Source organism: Ambystoma mexicanum, chromosome 5p (assembly GCF_040938575.1).
Source record: "Ambystoma mexicanum isolate Mex_15411 chromosome 5p, UKY_AmexF1_1, whole genome shotgun sequence".
Lineage (NCBI taxonomy): Eukaryota > Metazoa > Chordata > Amphibia > Caudata > Ambystomatidae > Ambystoma > Ambystoma mexicanum.
Window position 1 is genome coordinate 439,722,164 of NC_090930.1, and position 24,111 is coordinate 439,746,274.

At 46.5% G+C, this 24,111-nt stretch overlaps 1 protein-coding gene across 6 annotated transcripts in view; it reads left to right on the top strand.

Annotated features, from left to right (window-relative positions):
- The window catches only part of MBNL3 (muscleblind like splicing regulator 3), a 690,269-nt gene that overhangs the window by 382,937 nt on the left and 283,221 nt on the right, over positions 1 to 24,111 (top strand). The gene's annotated exons all lie outside the window — the stretch shown is intronic.

Sequence of the window (24,111 nt, forward strand, 5' to 3'; positions counted from 1 at the left end):
ACTCTACTGGGCACTGTTTACCTACATCTTGCAGCTTAAAGTGCCGACAATAAGAACTTCAATAGCAAATGTCAGTTAAAGTATATCTTTTTTCATTGTGCCTGAGGTCAAACATCTTGAAAATAAAGGTGATCTGTGGTGCAGTTGGGGAGAACTAGTGACATTGAGCTTCAACTGTGCTATTGCTGAAACGTCCCAGCATTTGTTAAGTCCCCTGGGTTCCTAAGAAGTGCACATGGTTTGCAAGCAGCACGTTGGGGGCTGTAAGTGTTACCCACATAGCACCCCAACATGACAGCTATGATGCAAGCTCCTATTTACAGAATTGTGTCAAAGGGATCCATTTTATAGAGAACTGATGTTCACATTTTTTTGTTTGGTGCCAGTGTCATCACTGGTCAAAATGTAGCAAATGGAGATCAAGGGTGCACGCTTCCACAGTTCATGATAAGAAAGTTAACCATACTTGAATGCCATGTGCAGAATGTGTATAAACCAGACACCGTCAACAAGAGAATAATTTGCAGATAGAAAAGTGGGGGTGCTTTAGTCATCAAATCTTTGGCAAAGGCCCACTTTTCAGTTAATGTGTGTGGTATTTGTATGGCAAGCCCAAGAAGAAATTCTACCTGAACCTCATGTATGCTACTAGAGTTGGTGATCATAAGCATTTGTAGAGGCAACACTATTTCCTGATGAGCATGCAAGCCTAAGAGAAGTTGTCATAACTGCGGTATGACCTTGTAAGCTTAGACCGCAGTTTGAAGTATGCAACACCACCCTGTCTTGGAGAGATGAAACGCAGGGAGTGTTGGTATCCGTGTGAAAGAAAGGTATCGATTGCAGACCCTAGAGCCAGAGGGAATGTCTTGATGTATGCACCATGATCTAGTCATTCCACAGCATGTGCTACATCTGAATCCCACTGCAGCCCTTCTGCAAGCACTGAAGACATATTACATTTGCATGTGGATGAGACAATGGTAAATTGATTGTGGACACAAAGGAATGGATAGGGGCTGGAAGTAACAAAGGGCAAATACACACAGCCTGACAATGGCTTGTCAAATACATTCTGCTCTTTCTGCAGTGACGTGTTTTGCTGCTGTGCCCACGTTCTGGTTCATACTGTGGTACCAGCCATTCGATTCGTTCTAAACATTCAATTTCCCTCCTTGAAGGAAACTGGTCTCTGACACACTGGCAGGGGCATTGGCAGTGATCCTTTGAGGTGGACTTATATTTTTAAATGTTTATATAAACATGACATACTTTTTTTATTTGTTCTAATAGATTCTTTCTCATAAGATAATAGACGTTCCTTGTGTATAGGTCTGTAGCCTAGTCACTGACTAGCTAGCATGCATGCTGGTCTCCTAAAACACTACATTCTATTATAACAAATATACCAGCCAATTAAATATCGCCCCATCAAATCCTGAAACTTAATAGAGTACCTGCGACAACATCGCTTAGACAGATACAACCTTCACAAGCCTGACAATTCCATTCTGAGGCAAAGCATGGGATTGGAAACAGCCTCATAGCTTAACAGGGGCTTCACAATGCTGCCCATTCGGGGTCTCTAACCACCATTCACACAATCAACCACAATCTACAAGTAGACAATTGAAGTCCAGTGGCTGCCATATACAGCAAGGGAATGCCATGATCTAAATCTGATGTAAATCTTTCCCACATGCTGAGTAACTCATGGAAGAGTTGGGCTTCTTCGCCTCACTTACCGCCCTAAGAACCTGCTCTGTTAAGTAGCTGTTTCAAGGTTCCTCGCTCTAGTCTACCCCATGTATCATGTTGTCTAGCATTTCATTTTATTTTGATAAATATATCCTGTATTGTATGAGTTAACTATATATGTTTCTGATCTCTGTAAAGTGTATTACATGCACATGGCTGAATTGTACAGGCAGTAATGCATTATATATGGCAGTATTTGCAATACATTATTATATACATAGTACATCTAACCAAGTATGTTGCACCTCTTTTAAAATGAGCCGCCAGAACAGAGCAATTGTTTCTTAAACACAAATGATGCCTAACTGTACTTCACCAACACAATATAGAATCTTGAGTGTATGGTGTTGATGTATATACATATTTCTGAGGCTTGTAGATCTGCTTAGAATCACATGCTTTGCATAGGCCGACATCTAGTGGAAGTTGCCGAGTATTGCACATAAAGTTTTCCAAGTGCGAAAAAACGGACATCTACAGGGTGTGACTGTAATACTATCCCTAGTGTGACGTACACTGTACCCATGATCCCCTCACACGTCAAGGTCCGTCAGATTTTATGTTTGCAGCCATCGTGGCAAGTTGTTATTTTGCGGAGTCAGTAGCTTGAGCTACTTTGTGAGTTAAATCCATCCAAACGTCTTCTGCCGTTTGCGTTTCGATGCACTTATTCAACAGCTATTTTCTTTGAACATCTCAATGGCTGATCCCGGTTTCAGAAATAGACGTTCTGTTCCGATGACAGGCTTTGGCCTACACCAGTCTTCGCCCTAACCAGTAGGGAGAGTTGGGGGGACTGCTCCTTCTTAGTTAGAGCATTTATAGCCCCTTTTTTTGCCCATACTACATTTGTCCTGCTGCCTCTCTGTCCGCCTTCTACTATGGAGCACACCCTTATTAAAACTTGTCCCATGTGCAACAGAAAATTCCTGTGAGTTGTCAGGGTTTGCAACCACTGCCTTCCACATAACCATCTTGAATACCTATGTGCAGAATGAAAGCTCTTTATGCCCAAGACCCTAAAGGAGCGCCGGACCAAGCAGTGGGCAGCATACGCCATGTTGGCGCAGTCAGAAACAGCCGCTGACATTTTTAATCAGACCACGAAGGCCAAGGCAACCGAGACTGCGATTCAGAGCTCGAGGACACTTCCGTGGAACAATCAGTTCCCGCACCCCTGTCCCCAGCCTCGAAAGGCAGTCACAGCACACTGCTATGAGGAAGGCCTCTGGCGATGCTGGCATACACGTACACACTTCCCATAAGCACATAGCCCCTAGCGGGCCCTCGACGGGTCCGTCGAGCAAAAACTGCATGCCAATGACATCACAGGGAGCACAAAGAGCATTCTGAGCAGGACAAAAAGGCCTTTTGGCCCTGTGAACGTTATGAGGAGGAGGCCTCATCTTTGTCTTCTGCCCTCCACAAAAAGCGCCTGCGGGAGCCTGCCGACACCCCTGCAGTGGATTGTCCAGTGGAAGCATCTCCTGTGGCCCTTAAGGTCACTCCAGAACCGCCAAGATCTATTTTGTCTGCTGCCCCCTGTACTCAATCACAGTTTGAGGACACTGTGGGCAAAATGTCATTCTTTGTGGACATCAGGAGTAAGCTGTCAACTCACTCAAGGCCTGCTGGCCAGGTGGATGCGGATGACTACTTTCAAGACCAGGACAACCGAGACATCATCTTTGTCGACCCTGTCAACCCCTCCATAGTTGAGGGCGGTCACTCGTCCCCTATTGCAGACCAACCTCTCAACAATGAGCTGCTAAAAAAAGGCTGCCCACCATTTTGGCATAAACTATGTTGAAAATATTCTCAGTGAGAAAAAGCCTGTTAGTCAGGCTATCGTTCTCCTAGAGTCCATCAAAAAGAGTGTTGCTCCATCCCTGTCTACTCCCTCTCTTACTAGGGTGGTTAACCCACAGGTGGAGAAATCTTTAGGCCCTCACCTACAGATCCCCTTTACATTAGGGGTCCCCTCAAACCTGACTCTCGGGTGGTGACCACTACTAGAAAGAGAGCTCTGAACCGCTGAGACACCACCCAAAAAGGAGTGCAAGAGACTTTATAAACTGGGAAAGCATATTACAACCTCCGCTGCGTATTTCACCAGGATAGCAAGCAACACCACCTTGCTTGCCAGCTACAGCAGCACCCAGTGGAATGAGGTCTCATGGCATCTAGACTCAGTACCAGAGCCAGCTCACACCCACCTAATCAAGATCACCACCAAAGGCAAACAGGTTTTCCAAAACACCCTAAAAATGTATTGGATTCTGCAGACACCTACGGAAGGGTCATTGTAGAGTGTTATCTCTTAAAAAAGCCATTCCTGGCTCAGAGACACAGGATTTCAACCACAGACACAAGCAGCCTTAATCAACATGTCCATCGAGGAGGGTCTCCTCTTTGGCAAAGCTGTAGATGACTAGCTGGAATAGCAAGAAAGAAGCATGAGACAATGAAGACTCTTGGTCAGATCTCTAACAGGCCATTTGTCCCTAGAGGAGCGTGGAACACAAGCCGTAACCTTCAGGTTCAGGAAAACAAGGCCAAACCGGAGCAAGCACATCTGGTGCCTCCTTTTACAGCCCACGTGGTCAGTCATCTTACCAGTAACAGCAGCGTGGGATTTGCCACGGGAAAGGCAGAGGTAGAGCTGCAGCCTCTAGGGGCGCAGCAGCCCCTGCCTCCAAATAACATGCCGATCCACGTTCCCTACCATGCCTTCCCATTCGGGGGTCGCATAACACTCTTTGCCCAGCAATGGGATGGAATAACTTCATACCGCTGGTTCCTCGATACTGTGGCCAAAAGATACTCCATGCAGTTCCTCGAAACACCCTGACTCCATCCACTGCATGTCGTACGAAATATCCTCCAAACACCTCCACATCCTCAAGAAGGAAATCAAAATCCTATTACAGAAAGGATCCATCGAGCTGCTGCCCTTCATGGAACAAAATCAAGGTATTTATTCAATGTATTTCCTTGTTCCAAAGAAATATATAACAATGCGCCTAGTGCTCGGCTCGACCTGTGCCCCGCAAATACCTATGTCAAACCTCAAAAATTCAAGATGTCAACATTGCAGCAGGCCATCCGACTATTGAAAATAGGGTATTGCATTCTTTCATGTTTCAATGTTGCCAGTGAACCATAAAATACCTCAGATTCAAATTTAGAAACGAGTACTACCAATTCAAGGTGCTACCATTCAGCATTGCGTCAGCCCCCATGGTATTCATAAAGGACACAGCAGTGGTGACAGCCAACTTGCGCAAGCAGTCCATTTCAGTGTACCCTTACATAGATGACTGGCTAATTACCAGGGACTCTCCCCACATGTGCCTTCAAAACATGCAGCAAACTATCAATCTGCTGTTCCAATTGGGCTTCTCCATAAACAAAAAGAAGTCAAGCCTAGTGCCCAGCCAAGCAAAGCAATTTCTGGGGCCACTAATCAAAACAGACATCAGACTAGTCTACCCCTCCGAAGAGAGGGTCCAAAACATGCTGTTTCAAACACCTCAGTATGTAGCTGGTCGACAAGTGACGGTACGAAAGTCAATGCGCCTGCTCGGAGTGCTGGATTCCTACATCTACCTAGTGCCTCACGCCAGGCTTCACATCGTGTCCAATGCAAGAGTGTCTAGTGAAGCAATGTTTGCAAACAAGTAGGTTATAGGACAATCTAGTGGTGGTTTCGCAACCTCTGGTTCAATCGCTACTGTGGTGGAACAGAGACAATCTGCTAAGAGGCCAGCCTTTCCGCACACCAGGAATCGAGGCAACTCTCACGAAAAAATGCATTGCTAACCAGGTGGGCCTCTCACTTCCTCCATCACACTGCTCATGGCCTGTGACCGGGAAACACACCAACCTTCTCGAACTACTAATGATTGTAAAAGCACTTCAAGTATTCAAGACTCAGCTAGTGCACAAAACAGTCCTAGTTCTTACGGACAGTACCATGTTTTATATAAAGAAACAGGGGGTACTAATTCTCCAGGGCTGTCCAAACTAGCCCAGAACGTCTGGCATTGGGCACTCCATCACAACATGTTCCTAGTGGCATATGTTCCAGGGGATCTCATTTCTCTGTCAGACATACTAAGCAGGAGTACAATGCTACCCTCAGAGCAGGAACGTGCTAAACGACATGTTTCCAAACTGGGGGTTCCCAGAGATAGTCCTTTTCGCAGCTCTGGAAAATATGCAATGCCAAGCTTACACGTCCAGGTTTCCCCAGAAAAGTCCCAAGGGGAATGCACTTCTGATGAACTAGGCAGGGAAATTTGCATATGTTTCCCCCCACCACCCCTGACACCTCTGCTCAACAATCGTCCACAAGCTACACCGGGGACAAGTAACACTGACCCTAATGGCTCCAGTGTAGGCCCGGTAGACCTGGTTCTCACACTTACAAATGATGTCCCTGTGTCCTCTCATGAAACTACCCTGAACCAGGATCAGGGAACAACGCTGCATCCATGCCGTCAGAATCTGAATTTAACAGATTGGCTCCTGAGGTCATAGAATTTGGTCACCTTAACCTGGACCAAAGGCGCATGGAAATACTCAAGGAGGCACGCAAGCCTAACACAAGTCACTGCTATTGTAACAAATGGAACCATTTGTTTTATGGTTCCGAACACAGTCTCTCAATCCAACCGACTGTTCACCCACTAATATAGTCAACTACCTGTTCTACCTACTTGAATCAGGATTGGTCTTTAACTCACTCAAAGTTCACCTAGCATCTCTCTTAGCTCACACCAAGTCTCAGAGCAAAATATTGTGGTGCAAGGTACCTGTGGTTAAGGCTTTCATGGATGGTGTCAACAAACTGTACCCTACCATCTCTAACCCTACTCCTGGCTGGGACCTCAATGTCATACTCACAGGGATCATAGGGGCCCCCTTCGAGTCTATGCACAAAACAAGTATGAAACACCTTACATACAAAACAGCCTTCCTAATAGCTGTTACTTCTATCAGAAGGGTCAGTGAACTACAAGTTCAGTCTGTACAAGACCCCTTCATAGTTATACACAAGGACAAGGTGGTGCTATGCACACACCCTCGCTTCTCACCCAAATTCATATCAAAATTCCATGTAAAAGTACAGAGCTTCCTGTGTTTTTCCAAAACCCAACAAACGCAGCAGAGAGAAGTCTACATACACTAGATGTATCTGTCATGTTCTACCTTCAAAAGACAAAGCCGATCACAAAGACAGATTGTTTCTTTGTCAACTGCATCCAACTCTGTTACTGTCTTGCCAAAAGAACATTGCCCTTTAAGCCCAGAGCACACTCAACTCCAGACACTGAGGCAATTTTAGCCTTCATAGCAAACGTGCCTTTAGATGCCATCTGCAAGGCTGCCACTTGGAGTTCAGTACACACCTTCACACAACATTAGTGCCTGGGCACACATTCTAGGGTGATACACAGGTGGGACAAGCGCTGCTGAAACATCTCTTTACAGCACTGCCTTCCAATAACCGACCTCCTTCTACTATTCTAAGCAGATTCACAAGCCTCAGAAGGGATACATTACTCACCGTAATCGTATTTCTGATGCTTGTATCTGCTTAGATCCACATGTGCCCGCCATTCCTCCCCACTTGGAGAAAGTGCCTGGGGAAAAAGAAAAAAGCATAGATCTTTCACATCTCATGGTCTCTACTTCCACTTCATGCTTACAACATTCACTCCCTCTTGTCAGCAACAAATAATCTGAGGGACCTCGACGCGTGAGGGATCATGGGTAAAGGGTACATTACACTAGAGATAGTATTACAGACACGCCCTGTCGACATCCCTTTTCGAACTTCGAAAACTTCATGTGCAATGCTCTGCAACTTCTACTATATGTCGGCCTATGCAAAGCATGTGAATCTAAGCAGATGCCAGCCTCAGAAATCTGATTAAGGTAAACTAAGCAACCATAACTCGCACCACCACCGTGCACTGCTAAGAAAAACACCCAGGACATGAAAGATGAATCACAAATGTCGTTAATGACATCACTGATGACATCACATATCTAGGCCTAAAAAGGTGCTATGTATCTTGATGTTGAACTTGTCGTATGTTATAGTACTTTCCTTAGGGTTTGGCTTTAGCTCATGGTGCACATACTTGTGGCAATAAGCAGGCCTCAAACACTCAATTTATTTGTATACATGATAATTAACTTAATGTTATTGTCATTTTCTGGTGATGTTGTTTCTTTCCTCACTTGAGTTTCCCAATATGTGCCTCAGATTTCTATTTATTGTGGATCTTTATATGTATTTTCTGTACAAACATAAGTGTGTAGAAAGTCTTGTATTGTTGGCAATTAATTCCAAGTTTAACATTAGTCAAGATTCTGATAGGCTTGCATTTATTATTTTACTGGCTAATATTAACAGATTACAAATACTGTACTTATATGGTGCATGCTGCACCCATTGCCTATGTGTATCTATTATGAGGTTGCTGTATTAACAACAATACTTAAGCAATGTGCCCCGAGCGGTGGCGGCAGTACCGACTCAGGTAGTGCCCCGGGGCCCATACTTAATGAAGGCCCCGGGGCATTACCAGAGTCGGTAATGCCCCCAGCACGAGGGGCATATTGCTATTAGTACCCTGGCCCGCAATATCTGCATGACAGGGGCACTAAAAGCATTTTTTTCTGTCCCGAAATGTTGCAGCGTTTGGGGCAGGAAAAAAAAAGAAACAACCAAGAAAATGGCCACCGGGAAAGGGAAAACAGAATCCATTTTCCCTTTTCATGGTGGCCATCGGGAGCGGACGCGCTGGGAACACAAGTGTTCCCAGCGCGTCCGCTCCCGAAAAAAAAGACAGGAGCAGAAGGTAAGTGGGGTTGGGAGGGAGGGGAAGAAAAAAAAATACGTACCTGCGTCCCCGGCGGGGCACGATGGAAGCCTCCAGCCGTGTGGAGGCATAGAGCAGGGATCGAAGGAGCAAGAAGGTAAGTGGAGTGGGGAGGGCAGGGAGGAGGGAGGAAAGGGGAACATTTTTTTTTTCTTTAAACTTACCTGGGTCCCCGGTGGGGGGTGAAGGCAGCCTCTTAGCCATGGGGAGGCTTGGAGCGGGGATAGCACCGATTCGAGCCTCCTCATTGGCTGAGGGGCTTCCACGCCCCCCACCGAGGACAAGGCGGCTGGAATCCCAGCAGACAATCAAAGGATTCTCGGCTGGATAACGACCCGGCGAGAGTCAATCAGAATGCATGTTGCATTCTGCTTGACTCTCGCCAGGTACTAATCCAATATAATGTTTTGTTTAGATGAGTAAATGTTTTAATACATTAAGTATTTCATGAGAGGTCTCCCAATCACCCCTGATATGTTGCTACCAACATTGTAAACACAACCCCTTATTTTTCATCAGAATTAAGTTGAAATGTGATGTTATCAGTGATGTCACTGTGATGTCATCTTTCATGTCCTGGTTGTTAGTCTTAGCAGTGCACGGTGGTGGCGTGAGTTATGGTTGCTTAGCTTAGAGTAACTGTTGACTTTCTGGGGCTTTTCGATTTTACTTGTAACCATATCGTCCCTTTAACAAAGATTTTCCACTGAATTTCATACGTTAATATTAGTGCAACTTAACCATAAAGTCTCTTTAGCAAACTTTTTTCACTGAATTTCATAGGTTTTTATAAGTGCAACTTAAACTTAAAGTCCCTTTAACAAAGCTGGTCACTTAATTTCAAGGGTTTTTACCCATGCACCTTAATTTTCTACAAGTTCCTTATAGCTATTCCGCTACCCCATCCCTTTTGTAAATAAAATAATGTTTTACACTAGAAATATCTTGTATGTCATCCTTTCATTTTTTTTTTAAACCCTCATTGCTAGTCCGCATACTATAGGAATGTTCGGGGTCTGGTATCTATGAGGTCTGTGGACTTTGCGCCGTGTCCGGTGTTGTGTGACGTACCATTAATAAGTTTGCGGACAAGGCCCCCGATTGCAGGCACCCATGCGCATGCGCCCTGCGCCTCCCGCAAGGTCCGCGGACATCATCACGCCATTGCAGATGTCATCATGTGGCCACGCACGTCCGATGTGTTGATTTGTCTGCGATTGGTGTCCATGCTTCGCTGACATTTTGAAACTGCCTTTTCGGCCGATCTAGGAAGTTTCAAGTAAAAACTGTGCCATTCCCCAATGTAAGGAAGGCATGGTATCAAACAGTAAGACAGACACAGTTCAAGGGTGTTTATTGAACTTCAATTGGGTTTGAAAAATGCCTATCTAATCCTAAATCTAAAGATGGGAGCAAGCTACGACCATCAAATAATAACGCAGTCCCTGTGCAGTCTGTAAAAATAAAAGGGCTTATACTAATACATCTATTGCTAATCCTTACTTCTAAATACAAATAGTGTGGAAAACGATGTTATGCAAAAGAAAACTCTTCAAGAAATGTATGTCAAGATGTTCAACCCGCTGGCTTCCCTTCCCCACGTTTTCAGCACGGGACAAGGCGGCACACTCAAGCTTAGCACACTCTATGGTTTCTCTAGCACGAGGATGCAGTTCAAAACTCCAACATCAGGGCCTTCTTTGCCAAAGTCTCTTATTTCCTAGGGCCTGATGTAACACGACAAACATTAAAGTTCCTTTCTTCTTAGGATTTCACATACACAACTTGTGCGCTGTCCAGATGCATTGCTATTACTCCGTAACTTACCTGATTTTGACATTGCAGTCTTGCACTGCCCACATGCATGGCTATTACTCCGTAACTTACCTGATTTTGACATTGCAGCCTTGCACTGCCCACATGCATTGATATTACTCTGTAACTTATCTGATTTTGACATTAAATCCTTGTGCTGCACACATGCATTGCTTTTATTCTGAAACTTACCTGATTTTGACATTACAGCCTTGCGCTGGCCACATGCATTGATATTACTCTGTAACTTAACTGATTTGACATTGAAGCCATGCGCTTCTTACATGCCCATCGATACAGTGTCTACATGCTACACAACCTTCCTGACTCGACCACTAAGCACTTGTACTTTGTAACTAATGCAACAATACTTGTAACCTTTTACATAAATAACCTCTCTAACCAACTTCTTAAGAACAAACGCCCAGATGTCTCTGGGTTCGGTGTGCTATGTAAGTGTCAAAAATAAATAAATAAATAACCTTCTTGGGTGATTTACTGTTCACCTCGGGCCCCCCTCCGCTGGGCTCAGACCCACTTTAACACAAAACTTTCAATTGGTATCCCTCTTCCGGTCTCGGACCAAATGTACCTACTTTCCAAACTTTCTCTACTTCATCAAAATTGAAGACTTTCAACTGTGCATGGGATTTTGCTTGACCCATCGCAGGACCACTTCGATTCACAATTACTAATTCTCTTCTTGATATAACCTTTTCTCACTTTCACTTTTGCCACTTCTCAGCTGGATACCTTACATAGACCTTTGATTGAGCACCCACACGGTGCCGGACCACTCTGTCCTAGGTATTTTATCTTGCTTTTAAAGTTCAATCACTCATTAGCAATTCAACTTTACTTGCGTCTCTTATCAAATGCGTTTTAACAATGTTCATTCCAGCGCTCGCCTCAGCGCTCGCCATACAGTGTTGCTGCTTGCAACCTTGGCTTCTACACAGGCCACTCTTGTATCGGTCTCCCAACTCACCTGGCTGTGTTGATTTCACTGACGCTGCTTTGTTCTTGGAGCCAATGACGGTACCACAGTGACTGCTGATTCTCCTTGCCTTGATTATGGACGCGGGAGGGTCCCGGGTATCTCCGACACACAGTGCAGGATTCTTCAGACTGGTTTCCTGGTCTTACGCTTTCTATTTTCGAGGCTTCTGGAAAATAACAGTTCCTTGTCAAAAAGGTCAAGGGACCTTCCCTCCTTGCGATCCCCTTCTGTTTTTCCATCTTTCTTCTCTCGTTTAGCTGCCCTCTCAAAACTGCTGTTTCATTGTGTACTTTGCTTCGCCCAGAGTGTGGTCTCGTGCATTGTCTTTTATCCATGAGGGGAAGCTTAATGGGAGCCAGGTGTGTGTGTGATCGTCAGTAATTGCCTGACCTCGCCTGACCATGGTATTGGGACACATCAGGTATACTGCTCAGGTGTTAGTCTGTTTTCTCCCATAGCAGGCTGTTCGTGTGAAAGTGTTTGTGTTGTAAAAGGGGTGACTGTAGAGTTCCTAAATATCCTACTTGGTAGGATGGGGTAAAGGTGATATAGGGAAGGGGCTACTGTGTCACCTTCTGGTTTCTCACACTACCCACTAGCAACATTCCTAGCACTTCTATCAACTTTCTACAACCTTTTACGCTGTTATTTGTTCATCGAAATTCGCAAACGTCTGACGACATCGCAGACTTTCCCGGACACTGAAGTGACAGCATGCGTGCTTCACAGATTTTTGAAAAACTGCATTTTCGGCAGATCTAGGACGTTTCGAGTTGAAAGTGTACCTTTTACAGCTTGTAAGACTATTGGCACACCAACTATTTACCTTCAAAAATGGCATCCGTCACAGCCATCCCTCATTCTCAGCGACCCCCACCATCATCACCACCACCACCACCAGCTGGAGGGCCTGGGCAGGGGAACAGGCACAATGATGCAGAGGAGGATCAACAGGACCAGGAAGATGAGATAGAGGAAATGCCTACCTTCAGCACCCAAAGGGAATCATGGGTGTGGCAGTTCTTTAAAATCATACAAGGGTTACCAAAGGCTCAGGATGCCCATGTTGAATCGATTGAGTGTGGAATCATACTCGATCCTGGACAAAATGGACAGTACTCTTTTGGTACCCCTCCATGCCTGTAATATATACATAGACCCAGTCCCTGTACTATCCTGCCTCTGCTGTGTGCACTACCTATTACACCTCTGAGTCATTTGACCTGGAGTCTTTGTCTTTTCTACAGCATCTCCTGACCTGGTGTGCAGTCCTCACTGCCTTGCAGCAGTTTTTTTCTCTTGTTATAGATATATATACTACAATTATCAGCAGAAACTCCTACTAAAGTACACAGAATTCTGAAACAAATAGAAGTGCTCCAGATAGATGAAGTAAGCATGGTTTCCAACCTCATGTTGGCTTGAATTCATCTCAGAACAAGAAGTCCTAAAAACCGACTATGAAGAACTGTTTGGAGGAAACACTTTATTGTTTTCGGAGACCTCCTACAGTTAACATCAGTAAAAGGTCAACCTATTTTCAAAACATTAGGACACAAACAATGCCGTAACACACTCAGCAGCATTTGAAATGTACATCTCTGGCAACATTTTTGCTAAAGAGAACTAACACAAAACTTGTATTAGTCTGCATATCTCACCTATGCTAACATTTTAAAAAGCATTAGAACTGGTTTGCTTACTAAAGATGCAAAATCCATCTTAAAAACTGGACTAATTCATGAGCTATATGGGAAAACATATCTGCCCCTGATGTCATGGAACAATTAACTCAACAAAATATAAAATGCATGTCCTTAATGCCAACACTTGCAAGCTGTAGTCAATTCAATGATACAATGTAGAAAAAAGAAATGCAACCCATCCTGCATATCAGCTCCACAGACAAACTAAAAGTGCTCAGCATGACAATCCCTATGTGTCAACAGGCAACAGCACAACTGAATATCTTAGAAAAATGTATATCCAACACAGCTGGATTAGAAAAAGTATTAACTCTGTGTCTAAACAGCAGAGTAATTCTAAAACATAACCTTGACATAGAACAAGTTTTAGTCAATGGAAAAATTGGTACAGTTGTTGGCTCCCAAACATATCCACATGACAACAACATTCAGTTTGGCAGAATCCACTTTAACAAAATTGCAGAAGTTAAAAAGTAGGCAGCAGGGGGGCACTGTTGTGTGCCAACAAAGATGGCTGCCTGAGCTGTGAGCTCCGTAGCCCACGAGATCCTGATTCAAATTTCCTGCGGAGAGGCGATTATACTGACATATCCAAGCATACCACCAGAGTTGGGACTAAGTTGGGCACTGGCTATGAAAATCTGAGGCTAAACCGTGCCTCTGTTCTCCTGTAGTGAAGCTGGATCGCAGCGTACGACCAGAGGAACGAGTTGCACTCTGCACGCCAAAAACAGACCCGTTCATCTGACACTGAGCTCGGACATAGAGTACTGATTCGGACATACCAGCAAATGGGAAGGCTACAAAGAGCATTGACCCGGCCAGCGGACCCAGCCAAAAGTGTGGCGAAGCGGCGGGGAATGGTGGCGGTGGTGTGATCTCCCCAGGATTCACCAGATACCGGTCCATCCAAACTCCACGATCCTTGAGTGAGAGGGACTGCCCCCACTGTGAGAGCAGCTCCAAACAGGGCACTGGTGCCGGACAGCGGAGATCAACCCAGAGTGCACCTGCTGCGCCCACATCCGCCCGCTCCTCAGCACAAGATACGAGGCCCCAACATCCGAGATTGTGGAGGACCCAGGAGTTTGTGCCACGCGGAGTCAGCCGGTAGACCAGGCAGACTCACCCGGCGGACGTGCTGAGGGGCAGCCTGGAAAGGGAGTCCTCCAAACTGAAGGTACGTGCTCCCACTGGCATTAGGGGGAAACCCAGACTAAACGGGGCTCAATCACTGCCCCCCATGAACCCTAAGTTTTAGCACCCAAACAACATGCAGCAACCAGCTCCTGACCCCCTGGCTGTACCCACAAAGGTGATGGTCCCACATATCCCTCCGGGGCACCTGTAATACCGACACCCCAGAAGTGGACCCCCTCTGGAAGGCCCATAGAAGATCCCAGCTACAGGACGGCTCTCCGGAGAAACAACAACCCGGAAGCCATATCAACTGAGGCTCCATCAACATACAATAGGGGCAAGTGCCCAAAATACCCCTCGAAAAACCACATTAACTCGGCAGCCCAGGCTTAAACACTGACATTGACAGGCTGAGGGGCACGGCACTGCGGCACAAAGCAGCTAAAACTACGCCATGGTGTGAAGTGGTCCAAAATAGAGGCAGGCACACAATTGACACATCCGCAAGGCCAGCCCTTAAGGTGTCATGATCTCTGCTTCCAAAAGGTCAGGATTTTCCCAACTCCCTTGGAAGCAGATCCATAACCCAGGTTCCGAGTGCCAACCAGTCCCAATTGGGACCTTTTGGACCCAGTCCTGGCGCCAGTGGCACCAGGCTCATAAATATGCCCAGTCCCAGCGCTGGAACGCCGGGCTCATAATGCTTGGGTGGACTTACCTGCAGCAGACCATGCTGCTTACTTGCCTGCCAGTTGAGCCTCTGATCCTCTTCTGTTTGGAACTACTTCTCCTGTTGGGTGGGGCAGGAGCCACTCCCTAGATTCAGAACACTGGAACTCTTCTGGAAAGCAGGAACTCTTTTCTTACCTAGGCGTGGCTGTGGAAGGAGACACCTAAGCACTACAGGAGGCTATTTAAACCACACCCGATGGATGAATCTTGCTTTGCGTTATTCTGCATCCTCTGCAGCAGAACGCTCATCGTGTCTTCTGCATCTGATCCTGGGCCTATGGAAAAAGGCTTACCATCCTGAATCCAGTCTTCAGCAACACCTATAAAGACAAGAAAGAACAGGTTAGCATTACGGTCTTCAGTGACAGCTCTTCACTTACCTGGTCCATCGGCTGTCACCAACGCCTCGCGCTGCATTCCGGCATCTGAAAGACAAAGGCTTACCTACTCTTCGTGCGCTCCGGAGGTCTTCACACTGCATTCCGGCATCTGAAAGACAAAAGCTTACCAACTCTTCGCACGCTCCGGAGGCCTTCGGCGCTGCATCCCGCATCTGAAAGACAAAACAAGGTGCGTTTAAAGACATTGGGGAACTTTAATACTCACGTGCCATTACTCCTTTCCACATCTAACCCAGTGGGTATTCCGGCACCCTGCAGCCGCTCCGAACTTGTACCTGCAAAATAAAAAGACAGTTAGAGCGCATCGTGAAGCAGGCAACAAGCGCTTACTTACGTGCTTCCAGGCGCTTCTATTCATCACACGGGCTCCATCTTCAACTCACTTCAGCCCGTCATCCGCCATCGCCGGGACCCTGCAAAACAAGAAACATCATTACTAAAGACTTTAAAGACATTAGAATTACTCGAAACTTACCGTTCGTGCAGTAAACGACGGACAGCAGTCCTCTGAAGTCAAGAGGCCTGCTCCCCTTATCCAGTGAAGAAACTGGTTACAGCACCCTGCCCCGAGGCAGATGGAGAGCACGGCGTTCACTTACCTAAGGTGAGAGCGTTAACCTTTGGGGTTCTACAGGAGAAGAGAAAGGGAAGAAGAGAGAGACATTCAATAACCCAGTTCCTTAATCCCATATTTTCTATCTGCAGACATCTTACCCTTCGAGTGAGACATACAGTGCACAGAGGTCCAGCCCAAAGAGCCAGCCGTGTGTTACACATCACCTTTGAAGATACGGTATACGCCCAGTCAAGACCGGCGCCTCTACGGGAATCAGGTGAGCGTTACAGAACGCAAAGCCTACCACAAAACTCCCGTCCAGGCGCTATGGAAACCTCGGATACCGACCAGCTAGCCCAGTTACTTGGGGAACTAAGGGCAGAAGTGCATGCAGCCCGTCAGGAAATGAACGCTCTAAGAAGGGAACTGATTATTTCCAAGGAGCGAACAGATGATCTCGCTAGACAATTGCTACAGTCACAAGCCGGACAGACCCCGTTACCCGCATCTGGGGGAAATCTTCCTTCTACATCCTCTATGAATCCAGTGCAGATCAACCTACCTGGGAATGTACCTCTGGCTCCGCCCGAACGATTTTCTGGTGACCCAAAGAGGTTTGCAGTATTTATCAATCAGTGCCGGTTGCATTTCTTATGCCGGCCAGCAGCCTTTCCAACTGATCAAGCTAAAGTAGCTTTTGTGCTTTCGTACCTTAGTGGCAATGCGGCAGACTGGTCGATCCCTCTAGTAAATCAAGATGATCCGGTCCTCCATGATTTTCAAGCTTTTCAGCTCAGTATGGAAAAACTGTTCGCAAGACATTCACAGGGGCAGGCCTTGGACAATGAGCTTCTTTCGTTGCGACAAGGTAATCAAGACCTTTTGGCTTATATTGCGTCTTTCAACAGACTGATAGTGGAAACTCAATGGCCTGAGGACAAAAGGATTACGCTGTTTTATAGAGGTCTACGTGGAGAGCTCAAAGATGTGTTAGCCCAAGTAGTGAATCCCCCACAAGATTGTTCGGACTATATAGACTTAGTCGTTCAAATAGATCAGACTGCAGAACAGGAAGGCCGATCGTTCCAAGTTTGATGCTCGAGTATTTTCCAAACCGCCAACTCCTTCCAAAGGAGTAGACTCCGGGGAACCCATGCAAATAGGGGGTCTGAAAGGTCCTCTAACACAAAAGGAGCGGGAAAGGAGAAAACAGTTGCAATTATGCCTCTATTGCGGAAACTCAGGGCACTTTCTTCGAGACTGTCCGGTGAAACCTGCCAAGAAGGCAGTAGGAGCTGCAGTTACCAAAGTTACAAACTCTGAGCAGGGAAACGACCTCGCCCAACAAGAATAGAGGTCCTCTTGCCGAGCGTGAAAACCAGTTCCATGACCTCGCATTTCGTGATACCTATGGTCCTCATTAGCCCTGATAATCCGGATCGATTACATGCAATTGAAGCTTACGTCGACAGCGGTGCCATCGGCAATTATGTGGATCATGAAATGGTTTTGAGGATGAATCTAACTCTTTGTCCCAAGGCTGTACAGGACGTCATTACTACGGTGGATGGTACGGAGATAGCCTCCGGGCCAGTAACGCATACCACTCAAGAGGTGACGCTAGTAAGTCAAGATGGACACCATGAGAAGATCGTGTTCGATGTGATCAAGGCCCCTCAGTTTCAGATTATTCTAGGAATACCTTGGTTAGAGAAACACAATCCTCTGATCGATTGGCGAGCAAGAACGGTCCAGTTTCCAGAATGTGTCTCTACTTGTCACCCTCCACCTGGTGTTGCACTGGCAGCAATTTCTTCAGAGACTCCCCAGTTACCTCCCGAATACCTAGAATACCAAGATGTTTTCCGGAAGGATCAGGCTAACTCTCTACCTCCTCATAGGTCTTATGACTGCCAAATAGACCTGATACCTGGATCTACTCCTCCTTGTAGTAGAATTTATGCCCTCACCGAGCCTGAGAACCTTCACCTTCGACAATACCTGGATCAATACCTGGCAAATGGGTTTATTCGTCCTTCCAAGTCCCCTGCTTCTTCAGCTTTGTTCTTCGTTCCAAAAAAGGAAGGAGACCTTAGAACTTGTATAGATTATCGCTCCCTGAACCAGATCACCGTTAAGAATAGATATCCGTTACCTTTGATCCCTGAACTCCTGGACCAAGTCAGAAAAGCATGCATATATACAAAGCTGGATCTTAGAGGAGCTTACCACTTGGTACGAGTAAAAGAGGGCGATGAATGGAAGACGGCCTTCCGCACCAAGTATGGGCTATTTGAATATCAGGTCATGCCCTTCGGACTTTTCAATGCCCCGGCCGCCTTTCAATATTTTATGAACGATGTCCTCAGAGAGCTCATAGATGTGTGTGTTGTTGTTTACATTGACGACATCCTCGTTTATTCTTCATCGGAATCTGAACATCGGAAACACGTGAAAATGGTCCTCGAAAGATTGCGTCAACACAAACTTTTCGCTAAATTGGAAAAATGTGTTTTCAACGTGACTGAAGTTGAATTCTTGGGATTCATATTATCACCTGGCAGAGTGCGTATGGATTCAAAGAAGGTCGATGCAGTTCTCAAATGGCCATCACCATCCTCCGTAAAAGGTGTGCAAAGCATGTTAGGCTTCGCTAACTTTTACCGCAGGTTTATCCCCGAATTCTCTCGAATAGTCCAGCCCATCACTGCCTTGTTAAAGAAAAACAAACGTTTTGAATGGTCTACCGAGGCGGAACAAGCTTTCCAGGATTTGAAGACTAAATTTATCTCTGCACCAATCTTAAAACACCCTCGCCCCGAACTCCCCTACATCGTGGAAACTGATGCTTCAAGCCTTGCCATGGGGGCAGTTCTATCACAAAAGGACCCGGTAACCAATCAGTTGCATCCCGTGGCATTTTGGTCCCGCAAATTCTCGCCTCCTGAAATCAATTACACGATTACTGACAAGGAACTTCTGGCTATCAAGTCTGCCTTTAAGGCTTGGCGGCATTATCTGCTGGGGGCCCGACACACCGTTACTGTGATTACGGATCACCGAAACCTGCAATATTTGAAAACCGCAAAAGCCCAATCCTCTAGACAACTCCGTTGGGCATTATTCTTTGCCGAGTTTGACTTCATAATTACCTATCGACCTGGTAAAAAGAACGGTAAAGCTGATGCCCTTTCTCGGATGGGAGTGGAAGAACACTCGATCAACCCTAAACCTGTACCAATCATTCCCGAACAAAGAATTCTGGGTGTAATCGCCACAGAATCCATAGAGGAAGTTAAGGATAAAGCCAGGCAACTTGTAACTCCAGCAGACATACAGAATTGGCATCTGCAGGGAAAGGACTTTGCAGTAAAGGACAACTTATTGTATTTCCAAGAACGATTATACCTACCCAGCACAGATTTACAGAAAAAAGTAATCTCTTGTTATCACGATTCTTTAATGGAAGGACATCCCGGTATGGCCAAGACCTCAGAAAAGATCAAGCGCTACTTCTGGTGGCCGTCTTGGAAAAAAGATATCAGAGACTTTATAATGTCCTGTGGAGTATGCGCCCAAAACAAGAGTCAAAAGGAAAGACCAGCAGGCCTCTTACGCCCTATTGACATCCCACCTCGCCCTTGGCATACGCTTTCTATGGACTTCATCACCGATCTACCTCCATGCTCCGGATACAATATGATTCTAGTAATCGTGGACTTATTCTCCAAGATGGCGCATTTCATTCCGCTCAAAGGCTTGCCAACAGCAGCAACTCTGCCCCGAGAATTTCTCGAAAACATCGTCCGACTGCACGGTTTTCCTTCAGTTCTAATTTCGGATCGAGGTAGTCAATTTATTTCTCATTTTTGGCGAAGTTGCTGTCGGTCGGCTCAAATTGATGTGAGACTATCGACCAGTCACCACCCTCAGACCGACGGACAAACCGAGAGGACCAATCAAACTCTGGAACAGTATTTACGCTGCATGCTGCAACAAACTGAAAAAACTTGGAAAGACATCCTTTGGATAGCCGAATATGCCTACAATAACTCTGTCCATTCGGGAACTGGGAAAACCCTGTTTTTTCTTTTGTACGGCAGTCAACCTCGAACCTCGGAGTTGGATCCCCTCCAAGATCTTGAAACACCAGCAGTAGACTACCTGCATTCTACAATCACCCAAGCCTTTAAGGAAGCTGTTTCTCACCTTCAAAGGGCTAAAGAACAATACAAGAAAGGAGCAGATCAACATCGGAAGGAAGCCCCTCAATATCAAGTAGGGGATCAAGTCTGGTTATCCACCAAATATCTACCTCTAAAAGGGCCACGCACATTCAACCCAAGATACCTTGGTCCCTATTCCATCACTACCATAGTAAACCCAGTAGCGGTCAAGTTGGACTTGCCCCCGCACATGAAGATACATCCGGTCTTCCACGTCTCTCTATTAAAACCCGTGCAACCTCAAACCCGACTAACTAAATCTCCAAAACCTATCCTAGTTGATGGAGAACTCGAGTTTGAAGTCAAAAGCATTCTGGACTCCAAGATCTCCAAATCTAAACTATTTTACCTAATTGACTGGAAAGGCTACGGCCCCCAAGAGAGATCCTGGGAACCTGCTGAATATGTCCACGCTCCTCGCCTAATCAAAAGATTTCACCGAACATTTCCTGACAAGCCAAAACCCCCGGAGAAGCCCGGTTTGGGAGGGGCCTTGAGGGGGGGTACTGTCATGATCTCTGCTTCCAAAAGGTCAGGGTTTTCCCAACTCCCTTGGAAGCAGATCCATAACCCGGGTTCCGAGTGCCAACCAGTCCCAATTGGGACCTTTTGGACCCAGTCCTGGCGCCAGTGGCACCAGGCTCATAAATATGCCCAGTCCCAGCGCTGGAAGCGCCTGGCTCATAATGCTTGGGTGGACTTACCTGCAGCAGACCATGCTGCTTACTTGCCTGCCAGTTGAGCCTCTGATCCTCTTCTGTTTGGAACTACTTTTCCTGTTGGGTGGGGCAGGAGCCACTCCCTAGATTCAGAACACTGGAACTCTTCTGGAAAGCAGGAAATCTTTTCTTACCTAGGCATGGCTGTGGAAGGAGACACCTAAGCACTACAGGAGGCTATTTAAACCACACCCGATGGATGAATCTTGCTTTGCGTTATTCTGCATCCTCTGCAACAGAACGCTCATCGTGTCTTCTGCATCTGATCCTGGGCCTAAGGAAAAAGGCTTACCATCCTGAATCCAGTCTTCAGCAACACCTATAAAGACAAGAAAGAACAGGTTAGCATTACGGTCTTCAGTGACAGCTCTTCACTTACCTGGTCCATCGGCTGTCACCAACGCCTCGCGCTGCATTCCGTCATCTGAAAGACAAAGGCTTACCTACTCTTTGTGCGCTCCGGAGGTCTTCACACTGCATTCCGGCATCTGAAAGACAAAAGCTTACCAACTCTTCGCACGCTCCGGAGGCCTTCGGCGCTGCATCCCGCATCTGAAAGACAAAACAAGGTGCGTTTAAAGACATTGGGGAACTTTAATACTCACGTGCCATTACTCCTTTCCACATCTAACCCAGTGGGTATTCCGGCACCCTGCAGCCACTCCGAACTTGTACCTGCAAAATAAAAAGACAGTTAGAGCGCATCGTGAAGCAGGCAACAAGCGCTTACTTACGTGCTTCCAGGCGCTTCTATTCATCACACGGGCTCCATCTTCAACTCACTTCAGCCCGTCATCCGCCATCGCCGGGACCCTGCAAAACAAGAAACATCATTACTAAAGACTTTAAAGACATTAGAATTACTCGAAACTTACCGTTCGTGCAGTAAACGACGGACAGCAGTCCTCTGAAGTCAAGAGGCCTGCTCCCCTTATCCAGTGAAGAAACCGGTTACAGCACCCTGCCCCGAGGCAGATGGAGAGCACGGCGTTCACTTACCTAAGGTGAGAGCGTTAACCTTTGGGGTTCTACAGGAGAAGAGAAAGGGAAGAAGAGAGAGACATTCAATAACCCAGTTCCTTAATCCCATATTTTCTATCTGCAGACATCTTACCCTTCGAGTCAGACATACAGTGCACAGAGGTCCAGCCCAAAGAGCCAGCCGTGTGTTACACATCACCTTTGAAGATACGGTATACGCCCAGTCAAGACCGGCGCCTCTACGGGAATCAGGTGAGCGTTACATAAGGGCCATCATACAACAATAATATCCTGGGGTTCCCCGGTTCCCATCTCTAATTAACCTAACTGGACGAACCCTTGGGGTGCCACAGCCAGTCAGACAAACCCCATTTACCAGAACAGGCCCACTCCACTGCAACCTGAATCGAATATGAACCCATACATGACTGCAATGGAGAGAGGCTTCATAGGCATTAACAACAAGCTGGACGACATCGGCTGTAGCATTGCCTCCATCAGAGCTGACATAAAAAAAGTAAACGCCAGGGTCACTGAGGTGGAAAACAGGGTGGGCACCCTCGTGGATACATCAGCCATGCATGGCAAAGCAATTGAGGAGATCCAAAAAAATATTAAGTCTATCCGGGATAAATGCGAAGATCTTAAATCCAGTTTGCGCCGTAAACAATATAAGAGTGGTTGGTTTAGCGGAGGGTGCTATAAACATACCCATGGAACAGTTCCTTGAAATGTCCTCCACTCACTGTTCCCAGAAGCCCAACTCTCAAAACAATTCCTGGTAGAAAGAGCACATAGATCACTTGCCCCTCCCCCAAACATGGGGCTCCCCCCACACTATAATAGCCCGCCTGCTCAACTACCGGAATTGAGACCTCATTCTACGCCTATCACGAGAAAAGGGACCCTTATCCTACGGCTCCAACCGGATACACATATACCCTGACTTCTCTAGTGGAGTACAAGCAGCTAGACGCTCATTCAACCATGTGAAAAAGGTGCTAAGAGAAAGAAAGATAATCTACACCATGTTGTTCCCCGCAAAACTACACCTCCAACACGCTGGCAGAGCCCACTTTTTCAAAGCACCGGAAGAGGCCATGGCATATGTCGAACAACATACCCCGGCTGCCCTGAATAATGGTTAATCCACAGATGTTGATGCACCACACCAAGAATATGAAGCTACCATGCCTACACCACCTAACCTAGAGGCTACGGCTCCTCTGAGCGGTCTCAAACTTCTGGTTATGGCCACACAAAGCCACCCACTAAATCAGAGGGTTAAGGTATGTTCTTCTGATGGGATACACTATCTAGTTGGAGGGATGGTGAGGGAGGGAAGGAAGGGGGACAAGGGAAGTACTGTACTCATGTCACTGGCAATGGGTACAACGCTGCTCTTTCCAATTTCCTACGGCAGCAACAACACCAATGAAAGGTGTGAACCTCCTAACATGGAACATCAGAGGCCTGGCAAACCCAAAAAAGGCCAAGAAAATCCTGCCCTACGCCAGACGACAAAGGGTCGATATCCTCTTTCTCCAAGAAACGCATGCCTTACGGAAGGTGGTTGAATCATTTGCTTGTGACTGGGGCCCGTTAAGAATAGGCCCGGAATACTCCTCGCAGTCCAGAGGAGTTCTACACTGACAAGCCGGATTCCAACTAATTAGATCAGCAACGGACACAGAAGGGAGATTTGTGATTACATGGGGCTCAGTCCATAATCAAGAAGTAATATTGGTAAACACATATGGCCCAAATATTGGCACCCCCGAGTTCTACCTACAGGTCATGTCACAAATAGCACCCACAGGAGATGCCAGAGTAATATGGGGAGGTGATTTCAATACCATCCTGGATCCACAGAAAGCTAGATCGTCGAGGACCCCCAGGTCCCATTCCAAGTCCGCTATGACAATAAAGCAGGGCATGACCGAGATACCACTGGCGGATGCATGAGGGAACTACATCCGACAACAGAAGAATATGTGGTTCATTCCACTGTGCACTCCTCTAGCTCATGGATAGGCTTTTGGCTGCTTTCACCGGTGGTGATCCCAATGGTGAACAGATGCTCCATCCTCCCACGCACATTATCGGACCACTCGCCAGTGATTGTGGACCTAAACATGGGAATGACGGAGGTGCTACACCACATGTGGTGGATGCCGCCAG